The sequence below is a fragment of the Panthera leo genome, chromosome D4 (genome assembly GCF_018350215.1).
Source record: "Panthera leo isolate Ple1 chromosome D4, P.leo_Ple1_pat1.1, whole genome shotgun sequence".
NCBI lineage: Eukaryota > Metazoa > Chordata > Mammalia > Carnivora > Felidae > Panthera > Panthera leo.
This window is the reverse complement of record NC_056691.1, coordinates 54,684,985-54,709,828: the sequence shown is the minus strand read 5'-3', so window position 1 is coordinate 54,709,828 and position 24,844 is coordinate 54,684,985. Positions and strand designations below refer to the sequence as shown.

The following is a 24,844-nucleotide window of genomic DNA, read 5'->3' as shown; positions in this document are numbered from 1 at the left end:
GCCAGCAAGGGAAACGGTGTTTATAAAAGCATATGCCCCTAGACCATCTGAGTTAGAACTACCCAGGGATAGTTCTGGTTAAAAATACAGATAGATTCCTGAGTCTCACCCCTAAGCTACTGAATCAGAATTGATGGGGGAGGTGGGAGGAGGGAGCAGGCCTGGGTGGAATGTGCCGTCTAAGGGGGGCAGTGGCCATTTGGCTCCAGCCTAGAGCTGATGCAGGAATGCCCAGCCCACTGTTGACAGATCATCCAATTTTTCAAGCAAGTCTGGCAGTCGGGATTTCTACGTGAACTCTCTTGATTTAGAAATGTTGGTAACTAAATGTTTCTAAAATACCGTGTGAGTCTGTAGCATGACGGCTAAACCGAACACGCCTGTGGGCTCTATGTGACCACTGGACTGCCAGCCCGTGACATGTGTCCCAGCCCCCCCCGGCAGATGTCTCAGACTGGAGAATGGCAGGGTAATCGAGAGAGAAAACTCAGGTAGGCAACTACAGAGAGAAAGGAGGTGAGAAGTAACCTGCGTGGGCAACTGGATGGCGGCAGCTGACGTGGAAAAGTGGTGGATGGAAAGAAGAGGCAAAAGCTAGAGAAAACAGCCACGGAGAGAATCACTGAATCATGGGGCAGAAGAAATACAACTGAACCCTACGTGTGGAAGGCTGGAGGATCTTAGGACTGCTTTGGGAAGGAACACTGTGGCTTTGAAGACAGAGTACATTTCTTTATCTTTATTTATTTTGAGACAGAGAAAGCATGAATGGGGGAGGGGCAGGCAAGAGAGAGAGAATCCCTAGTAGCCTCTGCACTGTCAGCACAGAGCCCAATGAACCATGAGATCACGACCTGGGGCAAAGTTGGATGCTTAATCAACTGGGCCACCCATGTGTCCCGGAGGACAGAGCACATTTCTTAAAGTGCTACACAGATGTAAGATACTCATTGTTCATCCCCACTAAATGAGGAGCCAGTCAGGAGGAAAAAAAAAAACCTATAAATATACTGTTTAGTAAGAAATACGCTGGCTTGTCGGTAGAAGTTTACAAATTGGTGGGCTCAGAAAACAAGACTAATAATTCCACTGATTGGAATTTTGAGGACGTAAATTGAAAAAGGCAATAATAATCCTATTCTCCCTTTGACTTGTTACCGATTCCATTGCCCCTAGATGTAACTTTTTTACCCCACACAGTAGCAACTGCAACAGTGAAACTGCTGTTTGGCCTGCCTGGGAAATGGGTCAGAAAGAACCTCTCCACAGAGGCTGTGGGACATTTGAGAATCTCTCCAGCCAGAGGAAGTGGTGGGAGGCCCTTGCAGAATAGGGCAGGGTGAGTCATTCACATCTTTAAAAAGCCTGGAGTCTTTGACTCTTCCCTATCTCTGTGTCAAACCCTAATGGGGACAGGTGCCTCAAATTGGCCAAAAGTCTACGATTAAACCAACTGTAAGTTGTACCCGTTTGCCATGACGCAGAGGATGAAATGTGTCAATTTACTTCCCTATAGCTTACGAATGCCCCGTAACTCTGGCAGAACTCTGAAAACCTTATACAATTTCTGCTGTTCCCACCACCCTATGAAGCCTACCAGTATTTCAGGACAGATATGGTGACCGACAGAGCTCTTAGGGAAAATGGCTTGTGTAAAAAGTGCTCTACCGTCTGCCTCCCCTTTTCCTTAAAAACTAGAAAATTGTCAGGGTGCCTGGGTGGCTCAGTCGATTAAGCGTCTGACTTCAGCTCAGGTCATGATCAAGTGAGTTTAAGCCCCGTGTCGGGCTCTCTGCTGTCAGCACAGGACCAGCTTTGGGTCCTCTGTCTCCCTCTTTCTCTGTCACTCCCTAACTTGTACGCATGCAAAAACCAACTAGACAATTGTCTAATTTCACTAATCAATGAACCAAATTCTACTTGCAGAAGCTAAAAGAGAAAGAAATCGGTCACCAGTTACTAAGTACCAACACATAAGTACACAGGTACCGGTACCTAAATATACCCAATGCTTTACACCATCTTCTCTAATTTTGGCAACACCTCTGTAAGCTAAAGCATATCATTATTTCCATTTTACAGCCGAGGAAACTGCAGCTCAGAGAGATACAACAATTTGCCTAAGGACATACACCTAGTTAGAGGCAGAGCCAGGTTTGAAATCCTGGCTCTTCCCACCCCACCCTCAAGCGACTTCCTCCACCCCAGGAGCAGCAACTTCGGTTCTGAAGGTGGTGCTGTGTAGAGGTCACAGACCAACCCCAAAGCTAAAACAAACAAACAAACAAACAAACAAACAAAAAAACCCAAAAAAACAAAACAGGAGAGATTCATGGGCCTGAGAAACCCTCCTGCTGAGACTCAGTTTGGAATACTGGAGTTGCTTTTCCTTCTTTCCGGGGTCACCCAGCACGTTAGTCTGAGCTGGGCATTGTCACATGCCCCTTGCCACTTTTACTAAGTCACAGGTCAGTGACAAGCAATAGCAGCAACCCAAAACTGGTTTTGCTTCTGGGAAACTGTCCTTTCAAAAAGCTGGAGGGCTCTGGAAATCCCTTCCAGGTTTCACTCATGCTATTACTCCTGTCTTAAAATCACTTTATAGGAGCTCCCAATGCTTTAGCAGTCCCAAGAGAAAGCCAAAAACAACTGTGTTCCAAGGAGGGTAGAAGGGAAAGACCTTTGGCTTGGGAACAGTCCAGATCCAAAGTAGAATCTAGGCATCATAAATGCCTCCTAGGTCTGCCTTCCCCTGGCCAGACTCGTATCCCATCCTCAAACCTCAAGTATTACTGCAAATCCTGCAGACTCCCCGAGGTCTGGGTTTCATCTAGAAACCCCATCAGCTGGCCAGGGAGCGCTGCCTACTTCCCACATGCACAGGAAGCACAGACCCCCACCATTTCAACTCCCTTCTTTTCATATCTGCCATCCTCCCTTCCCTCTGTTTTGTTCCTGCCTTTTTTCTGTTTCACCTAATTCCCATTCAATACTAATAAAAGGGAGGAGTGAACAGAGAGAGTTGTTGTGGATTTTTTTGGGGAGTGGGTGGAGTGTTATCCTAGTTTTTTTCTTTTTGGAAGGGTGAGGGTTACTGTCATGGAAATAAGCATGGGTGCTACCTTTTCTGCTCCACAGAGTAAGATAGTATTGCATAGAGGAAAAGAGAAAACAAATTAAAAAGAAGAAAAAGAAAGTTAAGAAAGGGAAATGATATCTTTTAAGCAGTGATGTTAGAGCTCATTCAGAACTTGTGCTTCATGAACCTTGTGTTCAGGACTGTAGGACCGCTGAACATTGGCCCCGGCGTGTGAATCAAGTAGGACGCATGAACAGTTCTTATACAAAAGGAATTTAAAGACAGACACTTGCACTGTACTTGAAACCCTTCTCTACACTTAGCTCACACTCTTAAAATGAAGAGAATTATTCAGTTGAGAAACAGTGTGTTTCAAAGCTAACCCATCCTGAAATACCAGCTGGGTGACTTGTACATTGTCATGATCCCCTCAGGTACATCTTGTGCCGGGACAGGAGAGGTTGGGGAAAGAGTACTGAACACCAGATTTTTAAAGCAAATTACTAAAAACACTAAACATTAGGCATAGGCAGACAGATCTAATTTAACAAATGAACCATGCTCTTGGCAAAATAGGTGCAGGCAGTTCAGAGCTGGGGTTCCTCCCCAACCACAGTCTTGCTGCCAACCCACCTTTGGTCTCAATTTTGGACACCTGCAGGGGACTCAGAGAGGCACCACCTTTTTGTGCATATGTGGCGTGGCATTAACCCATCCCCCACCATGCCCTTGGGACACCTGGCCCTAGATGCTATGCAGGTGATGAGACAGAATCAGAGAATGTTGAGCCTTCTGGAGAGAACTTAGAGATGCCATAGCATTTTCCTGACCAGGAGACAGAGGTCCCCAGAAGCAAAGTGGGATCACTAGATTTATGAGTGGTAGACCAAGGAAGAAGATACAGCTGATTTTCTCTCCAATGAAATGCAAATTTCTGGCAGGGATAAAAAGTATGCTCAAAATCCTCCAAAAGTAAAGTTTAAAAAAGTACCACTTAGGCATATCACAGTCTTCTGGCACTTTTGTGAGTTAGTTCTCTAATCACTGACTGAGCCGTCCATGTGGTGCAAAATACCAGAGAACTGACTGGCAGCTGAACTTTGGGAAAACAACTTAGAGTTAAGTTTTTCATACTACCCTGGGTAACTAGTTTTTTTTTTTCTAAGAGAGGCAGACAAGTAAGGGCAAATAAATTTTATTGATATAAATATCAAACATACAATTCCTTACTCAGATTCAACATAAGAAATGTGAGCAAAGACTCACATTAATAGAAATGAAATAGAAAAAGTTGAATTACATATATACGAGAATCTAATTTAAAAACTTCAAGACTATTAGTATATATTCATTCACACACACACATACCATCATATATAGAAATGAATAGAAAAAGATCTAAAATAAAGTCAACATTGATTATCCTTAAGTAGATAAATGTTTAAGTAGAAACTATCTTTTGAAAGGAAGCTAGAACACTTCATAAAGTTCCTGAAACCACAACATACGGTTCTTTCTTTAATAATGTCTGATGAGGATTTATTTAAAAGTAAATTTGTGACTATTACTCTTTAGATAAACCCACTCTGCTCCTCCAAACTACGTCCTTGTTGTCCAATGATGCAGTGAAACGGTTCACTCAAGAATTTGTAAATGGTTCACATTTAACATCAGACAGATCAGGTGCATATGTCATACAGGTCACAAGTATGAATCCAAGCTGGACCCCTTCCTTCTCACCACCCTCCTCAGCCCTCCTCCAGCCCCCCTTCTCCCCATCACCCTACTGTCCTGCAATCCCAGCAGGAGACCAAACTTGCTGCAGAACCATATCTTCTAGGCTGGTGAGAACTTCAAAAATATTACACTAAGTAAAAGATGATCATTGCAGAAATATTACAAAGTGCAGGTAAACAAAAAGAAGAAAATAAAAGTCACCTGTAATACCATGGTTTGGAGTTTCATCTAACATGACTTTTAAAGGTATTTGGATTTTGGGGCGCCTGGGTGGCTCAGTCAGTTGAGCGTCCGACTTTGCCTCAGGTCACCATCTCATGGTTTGTGAGTTCGAGCCCCACGATGGGCTCTGTGCTGACAGCTCAGAGCCTGGAACCTCCTTCAGATTCTGTGTATCCCTCTCTCTGCCCCTCCCCCACTCGCACTCTGTCTCTCTCTCAAAATAAACATTAAAAAATATTGGAAAAAAAATAAATAAATGTATTTAGATTTCTTTAAAAAATGGATTAGACCTCACAGTGTTTTGCAAATTGCCTTTTCTCACTCAGCAATATATCTTTATCGGGCTATCAGGTGATATTTTATATCATTTTTAATTACACCATAAAAATCTATCATTTAGATATACAACAATTTACTTAAATCTCCCATTAGTAAAATACTTAGTTTCCAGGTATTAACAGGCAAACAATGCTGCAACCTTTGTACACACTTCTTTGAGTAGGTCCTCAATCCATTTCCTTAATATAAATTCCTAGCTTCTGGTCCCTAGAAGTAGGACAGCTGAGTGAAAGGATTTGCATGTCTCCATTGTGTTAAACATCACCACGTGGCCTGGGAAAGGCCGTGCCAATTTATGACCCTTCTCTGAGGCAGTGAATGGAGGTGCCTCAACTAGGCAACATAATTCTTTGCCAAATGGAAAGATTAAAAAGCTAATCTTGGGCGTATCTTTAATTGCCAGTGAAGGTGGACACTTTTTCATCTGTCTCTTTGACATCTGAATTTCTTCTTTTGTAAAGTGTCAGTCTGCCAGACACAGACCAAACTGAGTGATACCCAGATGGCCTTTGGTGACCAAATGTTCTCCTTGGAGGAGGACTTCACTGAGCTCTTAGTGTGGATGAGACTTGGCTCTGGGACCCCTAAAATCTTTGGGCAGCTCTAAGGTCTGATGTACAGTCTGACCCCATGCCGAGGTGCATCCTGAACCTAGCTGGTTATAGCAAGGTAAGAGGCCCCATTAGCTTAAATCATGGGCAAACCCCCATTTGGTTCAGTGAGCTTTGCTCTCTGTTTCCCAGACTGAACTTCCAAAGCCCAGGCAGCAATCTTGCAAGTGGGTTTTGGAACACTGAACACAGAGCACAGGCAGCACACTGCTGACCCATCACTCTTGCCAGAGGAACATCTCGGACCATACACCCTGCAGAACACCACACCGTGATGCTCATTCGGCACAGCCAGATTTGCAGAAATGCGCGAAGAGGTCGACTGACTTTAGCTAAATGCCAGTGATCAGATCCAGTAAGATTCACCTCTTCAAGTCACTTTCCAGACTCTGGAGTATAGAAATCCAAGATTTAGCTGCTTCTGTTATCAGAGTTGAATCTTTTTAGGTTGTTTTAGGATAGGGAAAGAGGGGCAGTATGAATGGGCCCCACAATCAACCAGCAGGGGAGAGGAGTGAGCCTGAGCAGCGGGACCCCTGCCAGTAATGAGGTGGGGAGGACAGAGGTTTTGTTTAGTTCTGGAGGGTGGGGAGTGTGCCTATCAGTTTCCAGGAGAGCTTGTATAGTTTCAAAGAGTTTCCAAGAGATTAGTGGAGAGTGATGGATAAAGTACAGACAACACACGCTCCACATTATTTAGGATATCTAAAGGCACACAGGGGTGGGCTTTTAAAATCCATCCAGACAACAGAAAGAGGTTTCTTCTGTATTTCATGTGGTTTTCCCATCTCTCCCCTCCTCACATTTTCCTAAATACACCCATTCTGAATTTTCACGGGTCCCAACTCTGAAGTCAAAGTCAAGTCACTGCATCTCTAGAGTTCATTTCAGTTCACTATAAGGATTAGCAATGCTTCATTTATTTTCTGTTTAAAGAGAAATTAATTGGTCCCACTCCCAAACTGACTGTTGTGTATCTAAATATCATGCTACTTATAAACAACTTTTTGTCAAAAGCGAGATTCCAAGGATGTCTATGTAAGCATAAATAAGACTGAGGTCAGAACCACCCAGGCCAGCAAACCACCATGGCTTGTCAAGTGGATTTTTTCACAAAGTAGAGAACTAGAAAGATTAGCTCTTTGCTTTCTTTGATGTAACTACATCTGGACAACTGGAATAACTAAATATCTCCGGATTTTCCCAGAGACCAGGTCACCTAAAAAAACAAAAACAAAAACTACCCATAGAAATCTCTTAAATGGGGTACTTGGAAAGAATTTTGAATAAGAAGCCCTAAGAGCAACAATCTATTTTGGGACAGAATGTAAACAAAGAAAGAGGTAGTGCAGAAGGAGGGTCTTGCAGAAAGGAATTGTTGTGCAACAATATAACCAAATCCATCAACCCATTTTTCTTGAGCAATAATTATATGCAATGTGCACCCTTGTCTGTAAACATGAATAAGACTGCTTCTGTATCAGAAAGTTTTGCCATCACACAATTTGCTTGTCTTTTTTATTTTTATTTCCTTACTAAATTAAAAAATTTTTTCAACGTTTATTTTTTGAGAGAGATAGAGAGATAGAGACAGAGTGCTAGTGGAGAGGGACAGAGAAAGGGAGACACAGAATCCAAAGCAGGCTCCAGGCTCTGAGCTGTCAGCACAGGGCCCGACGTGGGTTTTGAACTCATGAACTGCAGATCATGACTTGAGCCGAAGTTAGATACTCGACTGACTGAACCACCCAGGTGCCCCTGTTTTTGCCAAATTTTTAAATAAGCAGTCTATTTTCACTTATTCTTCCATCTCATCCTGGACAACTGCCCAGAAGGCTCCACATATATTCCTAGATTTTTAAAAAGAGCTGTCACAGTTTTGAAATGATTGAGTTCCATTTTGAATGAGCCATATAACCTTTCTGTGACTCAGTTTCCTAACCTGTAACATAAGTTTAGTTGATGATCCTAAAAAGTCCCTTCTGAGTGAAAAAAATTCTATGCTTCATTATTCATGTATTCAACACACATTTATATTAACCATCTAATATGTGCCAGGAACTGTTTTAGGCACTGGGGATACACCCAGTAAAAAACTGACAAAGGCCCTGCCTGTGTGGTGCTTCCATGAGGAGGGAGACAGAGTACACAGCTAAATGATATACAAACAGAATGTCAGATGGTGACCAGCTCTGTGGATAGGCAGGATGTGCAAAGGCCCTGAGGCGGGTCTGAGGAAGGCAAGGAGGCCAGGGCAAGGTGAATGAGGGCAGAAGGAGACATGGTGGGGAGGCAGCAGACTTGGCCACTGTAGGGACCGTGACTGAAGACAAACTACAAAGTACTGTCCTAGCTTTACACTTGGTTTAAATTAACTGTAGATTCCCAACACTGGAATTTGTTAAAGTCTGATATGAAATTAAGTCATAATGTGAAAATACTAGATTACATTTAAAAAGTAGCTAGCTTCCTGAAATCTAACCCTTCTGTTTCCTTGAACTTCATTATTAAGTAACACTGGAAATTTTTAGGATGTATCATTAAGATGATCATGACTCACTCAGCAGACATACACAACCACTGCCAAAGGCAACAGACAGGATTTGGGGGACAGGGGCCATGGCCACTGCACTGTCTGAGGGAATAGCCCCTGTGCCTTGTCAAGACTCCCAGTTCTAGGCTTGCTGGTGAAGACAGCACAACATCATATGTAATTCCCAAGGAGGAAGACTTACCTGACACATTCTTTAAGTTCATTTTAAATTAACTGCAGTAGCACAAACTCAAAAGAACAGAAATAGTTTTAATTTTTGATATCACTGTGGTCTAATAGAAGCAGTTTCACAAAAGGGCTTGTCAACTTCAGAATTTATACTTCCAGGAAAGTCATCGTGGGGTCATAAAACATTTGGTCAGAAAGGAAGAAGCAGGGCAGGGCCCCCCAGGCGTCCTGACCCAGCCGTCTGCTCCTGATCTCATCCTCTCCTCATAAAGGTCAGTCTTCAGCCTCTTCTTGGAATGTGGGTCTCCTACCCTGCAGTAACCCACAGTTATCAGTGGGGCTTCAAAAATGACACCTGCAGACACCCCAAAAGTGACATTTTGCATAACCAAGTCCTATAGCATCTAACTTACAAAAAATTTTTTTTAAGGTTTATTTATTTTTGAGAGAAAGAGAGAGAGAGAGAGGGCGAGCAAATGAGCATGAGTGAGGGAGGAGCAGAGAGAGAAAGGAAGACACAGAATCCGAAGCAGGCTCCAGGCTCTGAGTTGTCAGCACAGAGCCGGACTTGGGGCTCAAACCATGAGATCATGACCTGAGCCTAAGTCGGACGCTTAACTGACTGAGCCACCCAGGCGACCCCCTATTGCATCTAACTTTTGAGGCGAGAGGAGCGGGGTAGGGGCAGACCACTGTGTTTTTAAAAGCATTATGGGGCAGGCCTAGTTGATATCCATTCTTTAAGAAAAGCTGCATGATTTCCTCAAGCTTCTGAACAAATTGTATAGATGTTTGGTAATGAACTTTTCTAACTCAAATTTTAGGAACTAGAAAGAGTGTCGCTACAAGAGGCAGGGTGTCAGGCTGCCAGGGTCTCAGAGGGCAGCATTTATCTCCATGAATTTCCCAAGTTTCTGAGGTCATCAACCCTCACTCACCTCAGAACTGGACTTAAGAATGATGACTCATGCTAACAGAGTTCTCAGAAGCTTGAGGTATAAACCCATGTATTTATTGATTTTCCAAAAGAAAGACAACTGTCAGGATGACCCGATGCTCCTGTTTTCTGACCATCACATTCTTTCCCCAGAGCAGTTCAGTGATGTGGTTCAGAGCTGGAAACCGAAGCTAAATATCAGGTGTATTGAAAGGGGGAGCTGGAACTCAAAATCAAGTCCATCACACTCTAAAGCCTACCTCTTAAGCAGCTAAGCCTTCACCCTATCTCAGTGGCCCAGAGAGTGGCATGGCATCTATATGCAAATGCCCTTTCATGGCATCAAAGACATAACAAGTAATAAAATAGCATTAGACATATTTGGCACCTGGGCCTCTCTGGATTGTCTAAGAGACAGGATGTAAATTCATTCATACATTTGACATTTTTTTTTTTAATTTTTTTTAACGTTTATTTATTTTTGAGACAGAGAGAGACAGAGCATGAACGGGAGAGGGGCAGAGAGAAAGGGAGGCACAGAATCGGAAGCAGGCTCCAGGCTCTGAGCCATCAGCCCAGAGCCCGACGCGGGGCTTGAACTCATGGACCGCGAGATCGTGACCTGAGCTGAAGTTGGACGCTTAACCGACTGAGCCACCCAGGCGCCCCCATACATTTGACATTTATAGGCAACTGGGATAAAGGAACACAGTCCCCATTGCTCTTCAGTCACACATAGACTGGACAGGAGGAATTAATGACAATATCATGAGATCCATGCTACAGCAGTGGTGAATGGTGATAAAGAAACCTCTTGGGAGAACAGCTAATCCAGCCTGGGAGGCGGGGCATGAAGACCTCCAGGGACAGGCAAAACCAGAACTTCACGAATGGAGGGAGTCAATGAAAGTATATTTGGGGCAGAGAACACAGCACACAAAGGCATGGAAGTGTGACCCTGTGGAAATCATAAAGCAGGCCCAGGTGGATGAAGTACAGGAGGTATGTGGGCAGAGCTAAGTGAGGAGGGAAAGGAAGGGGGCAGGGTCCCTACCACAAGGGGCTTCACAAAAAGGTTCAGATTTATCCTGAAGACAGGGGCACCATTAAAGGATTCTAGTCTGGATGCTTCAAGACCTGATTTGATTTTCTGAGATCACTCTGGTAGTCTGGGGGACTGCCTCAGGAGAAGGATGCTGGACTGGTGTTGGGGAGGCAGGTTATAGTCAGAAAGAGAGGTCAGAGGCAATATATCTCAGTGAGAATTAAGAAAGCAGAATGGACGGAATTCAAACTGTATTACAAAGCTGTTACCATGAAGACAGTATGGTACTGGCACAAAAACAGACACTTAGGTCAATGGAACAGAATAGAGAACCCAGAAATGGGCCCACAAACGTATGGCCAACTAATCTTTGACAAGGCAGGAAAGAATATCCAATGGAATAAACACGGTCTCTTCAGCAAATGGTGCTGGGAAAACTGGACAGTGACATGCCGAAAAATGAACCTGGACCACTTTCCTATACCATACACAAAAATAAACTCAAAATGGATGAAAAACCTAAACATAAGACAGGAAGTCATCAAAATCCTCAAGGAGAAAGCAGGCAAAAACCTCTGTGACCCTGGCTGCAGCAACTTCTTAACACGTCTCCAGAGGCAAGGGAAACAAAAGCAAAAATGAACTATGGGGGGGCGCCTGGGTGGCGCAGTCGGTTAAGCGTCCGACTTCGGCCAGGTCACGATCTCGCGGTCCGTGAGTTCGAGCCCCGCGTCAGGCTCTGGGCTGATGGCTCGGAGCCTGGAGCCTGTTTCCGATTCTGTGTCTCCCTCTCTCTCTGCCCCTCCCCCGTTCATGCTCTGTCTCTCTCTGTCCCCAAAATAAATAAAAAAACATTGAAAAAAAAAAAAGTAGCAAAAAATGAACTATGGGGACCTCATCAAAATAAAATGCTTCTGCACGGTGAAGGAAATAATCAGCAAAACTAAAAGGCAACCAATGGAATGGGAGAAGATATTTGGAAACAACATGTCAGATAAAGGGTTAGTATCCAAAATCTATACAGAACTTACCAAACTCAACACCCAAAAAACAAATACTCCAGTGAAGAAATGGGCAAAAGACATGAATAGACACTTCTCCAAAGAAGACATCCAGATGGCCAAATGACACATGAAAAAAACGCTCAACATCACTCATCGTCAGGGAAATACAAATCAAAACCACAATGAGATACCACCTCACACCTGTCAGAATGGCTAACATTAACAACTCAGGCAACAACAGATGTTGGTGAGGACGCAGAGAAAGAGGCTCTCTTTTGCAGTGCTGGCGGGAATGCAAACTGGTGCAGCCACTCTTGAAAACAGCATGGAGGTTCCTCAAAAACTAAAAATAGAACTACCCTACGACCCAGCAATTGCACTACTAGGCATTTATCCAAGGGATACAGGTGTGCTGTTTTGAAGGGGCACATGCACCCCAATGTTTATAGCAGCACTATCGACAGTAGCCAAAGTGTGGAAAGAGTCCAAATGTCCATCAATGGATGAATGGATAAAGATGTGGTATACATATACAATGGAGTATTACTCGGCAATCAAAAAGAATGAAATCTTGCCATTTACAACTACGTGGATGGAACTAGAAGGTATTATGCTAAGCGAAATTAGTCAGAGAAAGACAAATACATGACTTCACTCATACAAGGACTTTAAGATACAAAACAGATGAACAGAAGGAAAGCAAAAATAATATAAAAACAGGGAGGGGGAAAGAACATAAAAGACTCTTAAACATGGAAACAAACAGAAGGTTATTGGAGGGGTTGTGGAAGGGGGGATGGGCTAAATGGGTAAGGGGCACTAAGGAATCTACTCCTGAAATCACTGTTGCATTATATGCTAACTTGGATGTAAATTTAAAAAATAAATTAAATAAAATGGTTTCAAAAAAAAAACATTAAAAAATTTTAAAAAAAGAAAAAAAAAACACAACTTAAGGGGCACCTGGGTTTTTGACTCAGGTCATAATGCCTGGAATGTGCTTGAGATTCTCTCTCTGCTCTGCCCCCACTCATGCTCATGTGTACTCTCTCTCTCAAAATAAATAAATATTTAAAAACACAAAAAATAAATAAATATTTTTCAATTTCTGGTTGTTTGTCGTTAGCATACAGAAATACAACTGAATTATTTTTATTTGGCCCTTATCCTGAAATTTTGCTATCCTCATTAGTTCTGATAGTTTGTGTGGATTCTGTATGATTTTCAACTGAGGTAAGCATGGCATCTACAAATAAACACTGTTCTACCATTTCAAAAAAAAAAACAGAATTGACTGAGGGTGAGAAATGAAGAAGGGGTCTAGGATAGCTCCTATGTGCCTCATTTGGACAAAATGGCAGAGCCAATGACCAAGACTGGAGCCAAGATGCTGGTTTTGGCTACAGTGACCTTGGGATGAAGACATCCAGCAAGCAGTTGCATAGGTGGATCTGCAGCTCAGGAGCTCGGGGCTGGGACAAGAGTTCAGAAGAACGGCAGCAATGTGTAGGCATCGTGCCATGAATGCTACATCAATCCATGAGCACTACAGCCCAGTGACATGTGCAGAGTGCCTGTGGGGTACCAGGCACCTCAGCCATGTTGTCTAATGTGGTCCATCAGCAACCCTGTGAGAAAGGCATCACCATCCCATTTTACAGTTGGGAAGATTGAGGGTTGGAGGGGTTAAGTAACCTGCCGAGGCCTTGTGGCTTGGTCAGTGGCCAAGCTGGGAGTTCAACTCAGGCCCTGTGATGCCAGGGCTGATTCTAGCTCCATGTCTCCTCCCAGTAGGCAGCATAGGTGATAGAACTTACAGTCACTCCTTATACAAAAACCCAAATTAACCAACTGGATTTAAAAAATGTAATCTTGTATTAAAACAAATTTCACACTCGAAGGTACATATGTTAAGACTAGTCAACCTCTATTTCCCCTAAAATATCCCTGATTTTGGCAAAATCTGCATGATAGGTAACTTTGAAAGGATACGTTGATGTCAGTAACACAGCCAAACCAGCATTTAAAACGCAACTGATTCTTAACTGAGCAAATAAGGGGTTTTATGAAACATACCACCCTTAAAACCAAACCCGCGGCTGGTCTTTATGCCACCACGAGTACAGAACTGTACTTCTGGCATGACTGTTCTAGCACAGCTCTTGCATATAACAGACCGTCAGCAATGATGTATTCACTTCTTGTTTTTCCTTGATCGTGCAGGAGGACAATCTTAGACCGGCACCCCTTCTTCATGAACTACGCTACAGTGTGTACGGTGCTTTGTAATTTTACAATAATGGTTGTAAAAGGATGATGAGGATAAGGAATAAGTCCTCCATACACGTTTATTTGAGCAACAGCCCAGGCAAGTCACACTATCCAAATATGGGCTTGTCCAGAGCTCTCTTCAAGTCAAGAAAAGGGAATGAAAACCACACCAGCATTCACGCACAACAGCCGCGCTAATTCAATAGAAGGTGGATTGACTTTTACAACAAACGACTAAGGCAGAAGAGGAATCTGAGAAATGATTGGTTCCGAAAGTATGAGATCACTCTGTTGGTTCTATGGCATTAAGGGATCCATACTTAACCTCCAAAACTTGGTCTGTCCCCCAAAGACATATAGTACTGAAAAAGACAGTTTCTTACTTTTGCATGTTTGAAGCACCCAATCCCAAAGTCCTATGGTTTCCAATACACATTTAAAATCAGAGTCACCACTTTTTACCACAGGCAAGATTCACTCCATCTCCCTAAACCGGAGTTTACTTCTTTGCAGATTTAAGGTAATAATACCTGCCCTGCACTGCTGTGCCCAGTTCAAGAGGGCTGCTGTGATAATAAAACAAGGGAATAGGTGAAAGCACAGTGTACATTGGAACTCTATACCTGTGAGCTACCATTATTCATGAGATTGCTATCAACTTACTTCACGGGGCGTGTGGGTCCTAAAAGTAGCCCATTTCTTTTACTGAAGGTTTAAATCTACATCTTCTTTTTTTAATGTTTATCTATATTTTGAGAGAGAGAGAGAGAGAGAGAGAGAGAGAGAGAGAAAACCCAAGCGGGAGAGGGGCAGAGAAAGATGGAGACAGATCAGGCTCTGAGCTCAAACTCACAAGGTGAGCCATGAGATCATGACCTGAGCCAAATCAGCTAAGCCACCTGTGGGCTCCTTAAATCTGTATCTTAAAACACAATGGATATTCTAAAACATAATCAGACTCACTCTTAATTAGTGGGGTAAAAAAGCATTCTAAAATCAGAGAAGAGGGGCTCCTGGGTGGCTCAGTTGAATGTCGGACTTCTGCTCAGGTCATGATTTCATGGTTTGTGACATCAAGCCCCGCATCTGCTTTAAGCATAGAGCCCACTTTGGATCCTCTGTCCCTATCTCTCTGCCCCTCCCCCACTCATGCATGCTCTCTCTCAAAAAGAAACAAACATTAATAAAATAAAATCAGAGAAGAGCTACAGCCTCCAGATATTTATGTGAAAAAAAAATGACAACAGATTACAAAGAAAAATTATTTTCCTCATAAAAAGTTGCCTTTTCATATTGGTTCAAATGGAGGATTCTTTTCATCACAATTCTTTAAACTCTTTTAAAATCCTTGGAGGTGAGATGAAATGTTCTCGGTCCTAGGCCATCTCTGAACATTTTCCTTTGAATGTGGTGCATCTCTTTTATAATAAAAAATTTTCTTTAATGAACTCAATTCAAATTAACTTAGCATATGTATTTCTGAGCAACTTCTCTGCATTAAGCTTTGCTAAGTACCACAGAAGAAAGGGAGATAAGGAAAACACTCCCTGTTTTAGAAGGGTTTTATAAGATGAGTACTATCTAACAAGGAGACTAAGATAAGCACACAAGTAACAGTAACATGATAAGGGTTATAAGGAAGGTCACAGAAAAGACACAGCTATAACCAGGGGAATCAAGAAAGGCTTTATAGAGAATTGGGAGAAGGAATGAGGGAAGGCTGATGTAGACTCGTAGGCAGAGAGGAGATCAAATGCAAAAGCAGTGAAGCAGGACAACACAGCAAGCGTTCAAGGACTGCACAGTTGTTCAGTTGGGCTGACAGGGCAGAATGTAGAGATTTTTGCTACAGCACCAGTGCATGCTTTTTACTAAAAAGACCCAACAAAGAATAATTTTTTGGTAATTTATACAGTTGAAAATAAGATGCTATCTCCTGGAATAGGGAAAAAAAGGAAGTGAATTTGGGGGAAAGATAGGCCAAATGTTAATGTTCATAACTGTTGAAGCTGGGGATTTATACTCTCCAGGTCTATGTTTGACATGTTGCATTGAAAAACAGCTAAGCAAGAAATGCAAGCCGATCAACCTAGGGAAATGGTCAGCTGATGGCTTTTCAGGTGACGGTGAGATTCCTATGACCTTTCTGACCTCTGGGTCAGCTGGAGGGAGAAGAAAGGGCTGAGGTTGGAGCTGCTCCCCAGGGAAGCAGACAAGGCACCATGTGACTAAGGTCTATCAGCTACCCTTTTTTGGTTCTCCACACCTTTTGCTCCATACTTGTTCCTCTACTTCTCACTGGCAGAAAGGGAGAGGCAGCTGCTGCTAGGCAAGTAAGGAGTAACTCAGTCTAAGAAAAATGAAGGCAACTGTGTTGTCCCTTTGTATTAAGTAACTGGGTGATTATTTTTGGTCATATCAAATGTAACGGTTGTTCAATTTTAATGCTTATATCAAATTTAATACTTAAGGCACCTGGGTTAAGCCTCCGACCTCAGCTCAGGTCATGATCTCACAGTTTGTAAGTTTGAGCCCTGAGTCGGGCTCTGTGCTGACAGCTCAGAGTGTGGAGCCTGCTTTGGATTCTTTGTCTCCCTCTCTCTCTGCTCCTTCCATGCTCATGTTCTCTCTCTCTCTCAAAAATAAAAAAAAAATTAAAAAATTTTTAAAATTTAATACCTGTTTAATACTTGCTAGAAAATACTGATAAGCAAAGTGAAGAAAAGTAAAAAATCAGTGGTACCCCATCACCAAGAGAAAACTACTCAGCATTTGGCAAACCCTTTGCCTTTGTCCGTGGGTGTGTTCACCCACGTATACGTGCACCTGCTTTCTCTCCTCATAAAAACAGGATCACAGGAAAATATTCGTGGGTAACACGGTTTTAAATGTAAAAACTGTACTTCATGGCATCTCATGAAACAACATTTTACAGCACTAGTTTAAGGGCTGCGTAAGAGTCCACTAAGGAACACTGGTACTTGTAACCTTGGACAGGGGGTTAAAAAAAATACCATTTAATAAAATGTTTTGCTCTGAAAGTCCTCTTTCCCAATATTATTTTGAACTAATATACACTAGTATATATACTAGTTCAGAATTATGATGTGACAATTAAAATAATATGTTAACAATTTTTTTTAATGTTTTATTTTTGAGAGTGAGGGTGAGCAGGGGGGGCAGGGCAGAAGATCTGGAGCAGGCTCTGCGCTGAGAGCAGCAAGTCTGATGCGGGGCTCTAACCCAAGAACCATGAGATCAAGACCTAAGCTGAAATCGGAGGCTCAACCAACTGAGCCACCCAGGTGCCCCAAAATAATTTGTTTTATTGGGGGAGAAAGGGTGGTAGTAACATGGTCACCAGAGATTTAATCCTGTTTTCCTTTAAAAAATATAGGTTTTGGGATCTTAGTTTTTTTGTTTTATTTTTAGGTTGGAAAGGCATGAATACATACATGAATGTTGAAGGGTAGGCATACACATAGTATTACAAAGAGTAATAAGTAAAAGTTCCCAGCTTTCTTCTACCCCATTTCACTGCCAAGAACTAGCTACAGGTACTTCCAAACATTACCTATTTTAAATACATGGACGAGCAGGGGCACCTGGGTGGTTCAGTCAGTTGGACTTTCGACTTCAGCTCAGGTCATGAGGTCATGGTTTGTTGGTTCGAGCCCCACGTCGGGCTTTGTGCTGACAACACGGAGGCTGCTTGGGATTCTCCCTCCCCATCTCTGTCTACCCATCTCCCCCTCCCCAACATATGCATGCATGCTTGCCTTCTCAAAAATTAGCATTTAAAAAATACATGGAAAAGTAATAGCACAGCCACATACCTTAGGTATACAGACATACAAATATGCATATATGTAGGTATACATATATATAATGTATATATACAGTATATAAAATATAAACACATATAATGAGGATTTTCCTTCCTTTTTTTAAACATTACTTTTGTTCTTCTCCCTGGAATCAGAATAGCTATTAGATGCACTACTGATTTTTGCATAACACCACCCAAAATTCACATGCTGGCTTAGACTGAGACAGCTTCTGAATGGCAGTTGGGAATAAAAACACCTTCCCCTACTCACCATACATGGCTGTGTCCTCAAAACGTGAACATACTTGGCTTTAAACAACCTACTATGGATTCTTTCTCGATTGATTCCAAATCCTTTGCAGTTGCCACTTCCAGCTATATTTGTCTTAGAGTATCAAGTCTCTGCTCTTCATGGATATAGTCCTAAAGAATATCCTTTTCCATGAAATTACCTCCTTGAAGCATGGTTCCTGTTCTGACATTCTGAGATGGGTCTGCAAACTATGGCCTAGTACCTGTATTTGTGAGTAAAGTTTTATTGGAACCCAGCTGTGCCCATTTGTTTGCATACTGTCTTCAGCTGTTTCACATTACAACAGCAGAGCTGAGTAGTAAGAGACTGTAGAACCCACAAAACCTAAAATACTCTGCCTCCTTACAGAAACGTTTGCTGACTCACATTCTAGAATAGGGTAAAAAACAGATTGTTTTTTCCCTACCAAAAGTTCTGGAGGAATTGAATCACATACTCCATATTCAGTGTCTTTGTCCAGGCTGAAGAGTTTTTTGTTTTTTTTTTAAATACAGATGACCCTTGAACAACAAGGGTTTGAACTGCATGGGTCCACTTATCTACAAATTGTTCTCAATAAAGTAAATGTTCTCAGTAAAATATATGCATTTTCCTTACGGTTTTCTTAACATTTTTTTTCTCTAGCTTTATTATAAGAATACAGCACATAATTAATGTAACACACAAAATTATGCATTAATTATTTATGCTATTGGTAAGGCTTCTGGTCAGCACTAGGCTATTAATAGTTAAGTGTTTGGGGAGTTAAAAGTTTTACTTGGATTTTCTACTGCGTAGGAGGGGTCAGTCCCCCTAACCTCCATGTTGTTCAAGGGTCAACTGTACAAACAAACAAAAAGCGCCCTGGCTCTGACAGTAGCAATGGTGTGCTGGTAAACGTTTAATCACTTGCTCTCGGCCACAGGGGAGCCCTGGATTATACCATTTGCTGATCTCCATGGTGTCAATAGTTCCATAATGGCTTACCTCAAGCTAAAAAATGTGATGTCACTGAACACAGAATTGGGAAGAGATGGCCACAAATGTTAGTGCAAACTAGCTCCAGCAAACGACTGGTTCCTCAGGACATCAGTGGCCCAAACGTACTTTATTTTTTTATTTAAATTTTTAATGTTTATTTATTTTTGAGAGAGAGAGAGAGAGTTGTGGAGGGGCAGAGAGAGACACACACAGAATCTGAAGCAGGCTCCAGACTCTGAGCTGTCAGCACAGAGCCTGATGCGGGGCTCGAACCCACGAACTGTAAGATCATGATGTGCTTGAGCTGAAGTCGGACACTTAATCGACTGAGCCACCCAGGCACCCCTCAACCGCCTACTTTAAAGATGAAGACACTGAGGCCCAGAGAGAGTGTCTTGCCCAAGGTTGGCCCAGGGACTGGAACCAGGCTGGAAATCATTTCCCAGTAGAGTCTGGCTGCTTCACAGGGAGTTATGTCCTTCATAAAAGGAAGAGTAGAGGAAGGAAGGCAAAGGAAGTTCTTTGCCAGGCCCATGGTAATAAATGTTGGTTTTTATCATTATCTTCACAATTTGGGGCTCAGGCTTCTTCAGCATGTGCTTTGAAGCTCACATCAGGGAGAGGTAGTGTTCTTCACACAAGACCAGGTTTCATGCGAACACTTGACAGTGGCCTGTCTCAATTAACCAGCAGATGCTGAGGCTACCAGACTGTAAACTCCAGAAAGAGAGGGACTGCCTGTTTGTGCTATTTTCCCCAGTGTCCAGTATAGAGCTGGGCACTTGGTAAGTAGACAGTCCATAAATATGTGCTCAAGGGATAAAGGAATGACACCCCACCATCAAAGTGGAGCTTTACTCCAAGAACATGGCAGGTATGCAGAGGTTAGATTCCATTCCCTTCTCCCATCTGTGGCCAGGGCAACAAGAGATGAAACATGCTCGTATGCTTGCAACATTTCTTTTTTAGTTTATTTTTTTGAGATTGAGATAGAGAGCAAGCAGGGAAAGAGGGAGACGGAGAATCCCAAGCAGGCTCCACGCTGTCTGCAGAGCCCAATGTGGGGTTCGAACCCAGAAACCATGAGATCATGACCTGAGCTGAAACCAAGAGCCAGACGATTAACCGGCTGAGCCACCCAAGCGTCCCTGCTTGCAACATTTCTAAACTATCAGCTGCAGTATCCAAGCTGCTTCATCAGAGCAGGAGAAGCTCTGTGGATGGAGGAGCAAAAGGGAGGACAGAGTTAGAGAACTGTCTTCCTTTGATGTATATATGCATGTAATTTCTATCTGGAACTTGTTCTGACAGAGCATAAAGCCAAGGAAAAATCCAGTGAGGGATCCCACCTACCACACACCACGATGCAGGACATTGCTTTCTGGTAGGAGCTGAGGAAGGGCCACTCAAGGTGGCACATCTCTGAAAGTGGAAAGTGAACGAATGCCACGACTGGGTTATCATGATATTCCAATAAGGCTACACAGCTAAAAACAGCAGTGAACATGGCGGAAAGGAAGGCAGTGTTCTCTGGAAATGACTTTTTGACTACTTGGTAACTCTCACACAAACCCCTACACACTTGGCACGGGCTCCCCATGGGCATTTGGCTGAACCCACAGGTCCTGTTTGCCACATCACTGCCGCAATCTGGATGCACAGACAAATCAGCTCTTGGGGCACAGGAACAACTAGCCATCTGTGAACCTTGCTGCATTTTCAGGAGGCCACTGGGACTCATCATCTCTTATGCGGAGACCTACTACTAAAAATTGCCACACTGAGGTCAAGCTTGGTCCCAAATACCAGAGGTTAACACTGTCCATGCATGGGGTGCTGTATGTGTTTCCATTTAGAGCAAACGTGCCAAACAAGAAGCAGGACCAATGATTAAAGCCTCCAGAGCATTTCCTACACCAGTGGCTCTCAAAGTGTGGTGCAGGAACTCTAGGAATCCACAAGGTCAAAACAACTTTCATAATAATACCAAAAGGCAATTGGCCTTTTCCTCTGTCACGTGTTCAGGAGTATACAGTGGAGTTTTCCAGAGGCTACAAGATGTGACAGTGCACCAGACTTGAGTGCAGAAGCGGATATAAGAATCCAGCTGACTTCTATTAAACCTGACATTAAAGAGACTGCAAAACTATAAAACAATGCCACTCTTATCAGTAACATTCTATTTTAGAAAATAAAATTCTGTTAATATAAATAGGTCCACTATTTAAAAAAAATCAATTAAACATAGTAAAACTTTCTGTTTTATATATATAGTAAATATCAAAAGATATAACCCACATAAACAAAAGCTTAGTATGCTAGTTTTTAAGTGTAAAGGGGTTTTTGAGCCCCCTCAAAAGTTTGAGAACAGCTGTCCAAGAGGCTGCCCATCCCCCGCCCACCCCTCGTCCTCAGGCTTGTGAGGAGGGTTATGTATGTTAAGTACGTTGCAGGAAAGACGTGCCGTTCAGATATCTGGCTGAATTAAGAAAGGCAGCCCATTCTCCTTCCTGGATCTCTGAATTCATTAGGGCAGGCTCTGTGCCGAACCCTTCCATCTCACCCCATTTTCCCCTTATTACTTGGTGTGGATTCCCCAATCTGCCAGCTGTGGATTTCCCTATCCTGCAAGCCCGGGCGCGGTGAGAACTCTCTGGTGAGACCCGCACACCCTTCTTGGGGTTAGGACTCCCCAGTGAGGAACGCACACCCTCCTTGGGGTGAGGATTCTCCAGTTCGGCCGGCCTTAGAGCCTGGATGAGGACTCCCAGCGAGGCCCGCACAACCTCTGTGAGGACTCTCCAGCGGCGTGCACAGCCGAGGCAGAGAGACGAGGAGAGCCATTTCCAGTCCCTGAACCCTGTCCCCCGCGCGGCACAGGCTGCAGACAAGGCGGAGAGGTCAGTCCCCAGGAGCCAGTCCGTCCCCGATTCTCCCCCGGGCCTTCCCCGGCCTCTACCCAGCCCGTGGCCGCTCCACGCGCCTCGGAAGAGGCTCGCGCCGTCTGCCTCCGGGAAGAGGGGGGCCGGCGCTCCTTCCCCGGGACATCCGTCCCTCCGGGCCGGTACTCACCGCTAAGTGCACGGCCGGGATCTGAGCGTGGGCAGGCGTCAAGTGCGGGGCACGCTCCCGAGCGCTGCGTGGATCTAGGGGCAGCCACCTCCGCGCCCCTCCCCCTGCGTCCCCCGGGGCCACCCGCTGATGGGCGGAGCAGGGGCGGGGCGGGGGGCGCGGGGCCCGGGCGCGGCGGGGTAGCGGCCCGAGAGGTGGGGCGGAGTCTCTCCCGGCTGCCCCGCCCCGCCCGGCTGGAGAGACTTCGCCCCTGGCGGGAGGGGCGGAGGCTAAGGGCCCAGCCGCAGGAAGCAGGCGGACGCGTGCTCGGGCCCGTACCACTTCGGCGGGCCCCGTCCTGGGAGCAGAGTGACTTTCGCTCGCTTTGAGGTATAGGGTGTGACTGTCCGGCTCGCGCCAGGAAGGGGTGGGGAAGAAATGTAGTTGTTTTTCTTTTTTGCTTTAAAAAATGATTTGGCCATAAAGGGAGAGTTTTCGTTCTTCAGCTGCTCCAGTACGTGTGGTCACTTGGCCCCTGTCCCCACCGCCACGCCCCTCTCACCCCCTTGTGCCCACCCCCGACCTCTACTCCCGCCTTAATTCCTTGCAAAGCGTGCCAAGTGGGCCTCGGAACCACGCTGAAATATAATAGGACTTCGACGTTTCCATGGTTATGAATGCAGTTTCTGGTGTAAAAAAAAAATTTTTTTTAACGTGTGACAACGATTTATAATGCAGGCTGTTCACCGGTTAGAAATGAGAGAAATGGCCGAGAGTTGACGCTGAATGGACCTTCTTCACCAGACCTGCTTTTGTTGGGTGATTCGAGTTGCACCCTCTCTAGCAAAGCTGACTAGAAAGAAGTGATTCAATCTTTCTAGATCCAAGGTGGTGAGGTTTTCCTGCCGATTTATATGGAAAACTACTGTAGTTTTCTATATTGAGTATCTGAATAAACAGCTTATAAGATGAATAGCTAATAGCTAATACTAATTCCCATTGGTACCAGTTAGTTACGATTCTGTTCTTCTGTGTAGGGCCGTATGATTGGATCTTTCAATATCTTAATCAACTCTGCCATCTGTCCTGTGAAGTGAAAAATATTACCCCTTTTTGCAGATACGAAATGCTATAGCTGGGATTCAGTCCTCATGCTTGTCTGTTTCCCAAGTCCATACTTTTCTCATTATACTATTCTAGGGTACAAGCTATCCTTAATTATATCTAGTTTTTAAATATAAAGGGTTGTATTTAACTTTGAAAAATGAGATATTTACTATATTTCCAATATGGGAAAAGACTTTCTTTCCACACACTTTCTAAATTCACATTCATTCATTCTTCCTTTGCACATTCTTTGAACAAATTTTCCTTGAGTGTCTATCCCATGCCAGAGGTTCACCACAAACTCTGAAAAATAATAATCATAGAATTCCTTTGGAAGTTAGGTGATAATGTTCAATGATAACAGGCATATAACCCAATAACTGATAATCCTTGGCAGAAAATAATGAAATCAAAACTCTAAAGGGAACTTGAATTTATTAATAAACACTGGTCAAAACCATGAAGGAAACACATTTAAGAGTTGGTGTTCTGCCACTTTGATTTTATGAAAGACCTACCTTAGTACCTGTTTTCGCTAACTGAAAGAAATCTGAAGAGGATTTTTGCTGTTACAAAAAAGATGAAAAGTGAAAATAACATTCAGTGTTTATTTTGCAGCAAGCTGTTCCAGATGAGAGGGGCCCCATCAAGCTCCTTGCCTGCGAACTACGCTCAGCACCTCAGCATCAAGCCGCTGTAGCTTTGGACTGTGTCTGTGAGCATCTGTGCTTGTATCTGGATTTATTTGGTGCATTCATTAGTAAGATGTGTCCTAAGGTATTGGAAAAGCCTAAGAGAAGCTGTATTTTGGGTCTGGGAGTGCTGAAAAACTTTTCCACAGAAATTAATGGTAATTGCTTCTTTGCTTTCTGCCATTTTGGTTTCATAGGAACACTCTACTTTGAGAAAGCATGAGAAACCTGTAGTACCCACATCACTCAGCTTTGTTCCCCTCTAGAAAGTCACCAGTGACATGCAGATTGCAAATCCACTGGCCTGCCCTCTGTTCTTGTCCTCACTGACTGCTCTGTGTTACTCAACACTGGTGACTAGTCTTTCCTTGAAATTTTAACCTCCTTTTGGCTTTAGAGCCCTCTGCTCTCATCACCTCTCAGTCTTTGATCTCTCTTTCTTAGGCTCTTTCACTATACTTTTTCTCCTCTCCCTTTACATGTGATTCCATAGGCTGATGAGCTTTTCTTCATTTATTTTCTCTGTACAGACTCCCTGTCACCTGTAGCTGAAGCCTGCTAGGTCTCTGTCACTGTTCTTAACTCTCTTCAGGTCTCCACATGCTTTATTTCCAGCCACTTGTGGAGTCTCATACCTGGATATTCCAAAGACACCTGCCATTCTTCACATCTAAAATGAGAATTCGTCATCTTTTCTAACCATCAGTCTATCCCCTCCTTCCCATCCAGTTTCTTCCTCACTCTGAATCTCACATCTTGAATTTGGGTCTTATGGTGTGTTGCAAAAGCTAAACATTTAAGGGCTTTAGAACCATATTACTATGCTTATACAGGGCCCACCTGATAAACATTTCTGCCATGGTACAAAAGACTCTGCGAGAGGTCTAGAGGAATGTATAAACCTTATGGACCTTGTGAGAGGAAG

General features: G+C 43.5%; 1 protein-coding gene across 1 annotated transcript in view; it reads right to left on the bottom strand.

Annotated features, from left to right (window-relative positions):
- Positions 1-22,262, bottom strand: part of ACO1 (aconitase 1) — a 65,333-nt gene extending 43,071 nt beyond the window's left edge. The window contains exon 1 of the mRNA XM_042913447.1: positions 22,142-22,262. The gene's annotated coding sequence lies outside the window, so the exon portion shown is untranslated. The remainder of the gene's footprint in view (positions 1-22,141) is intronic.
- Between the last annotated feature and the right edge of the window lie 2,582 nt (positions 22,263-24,844).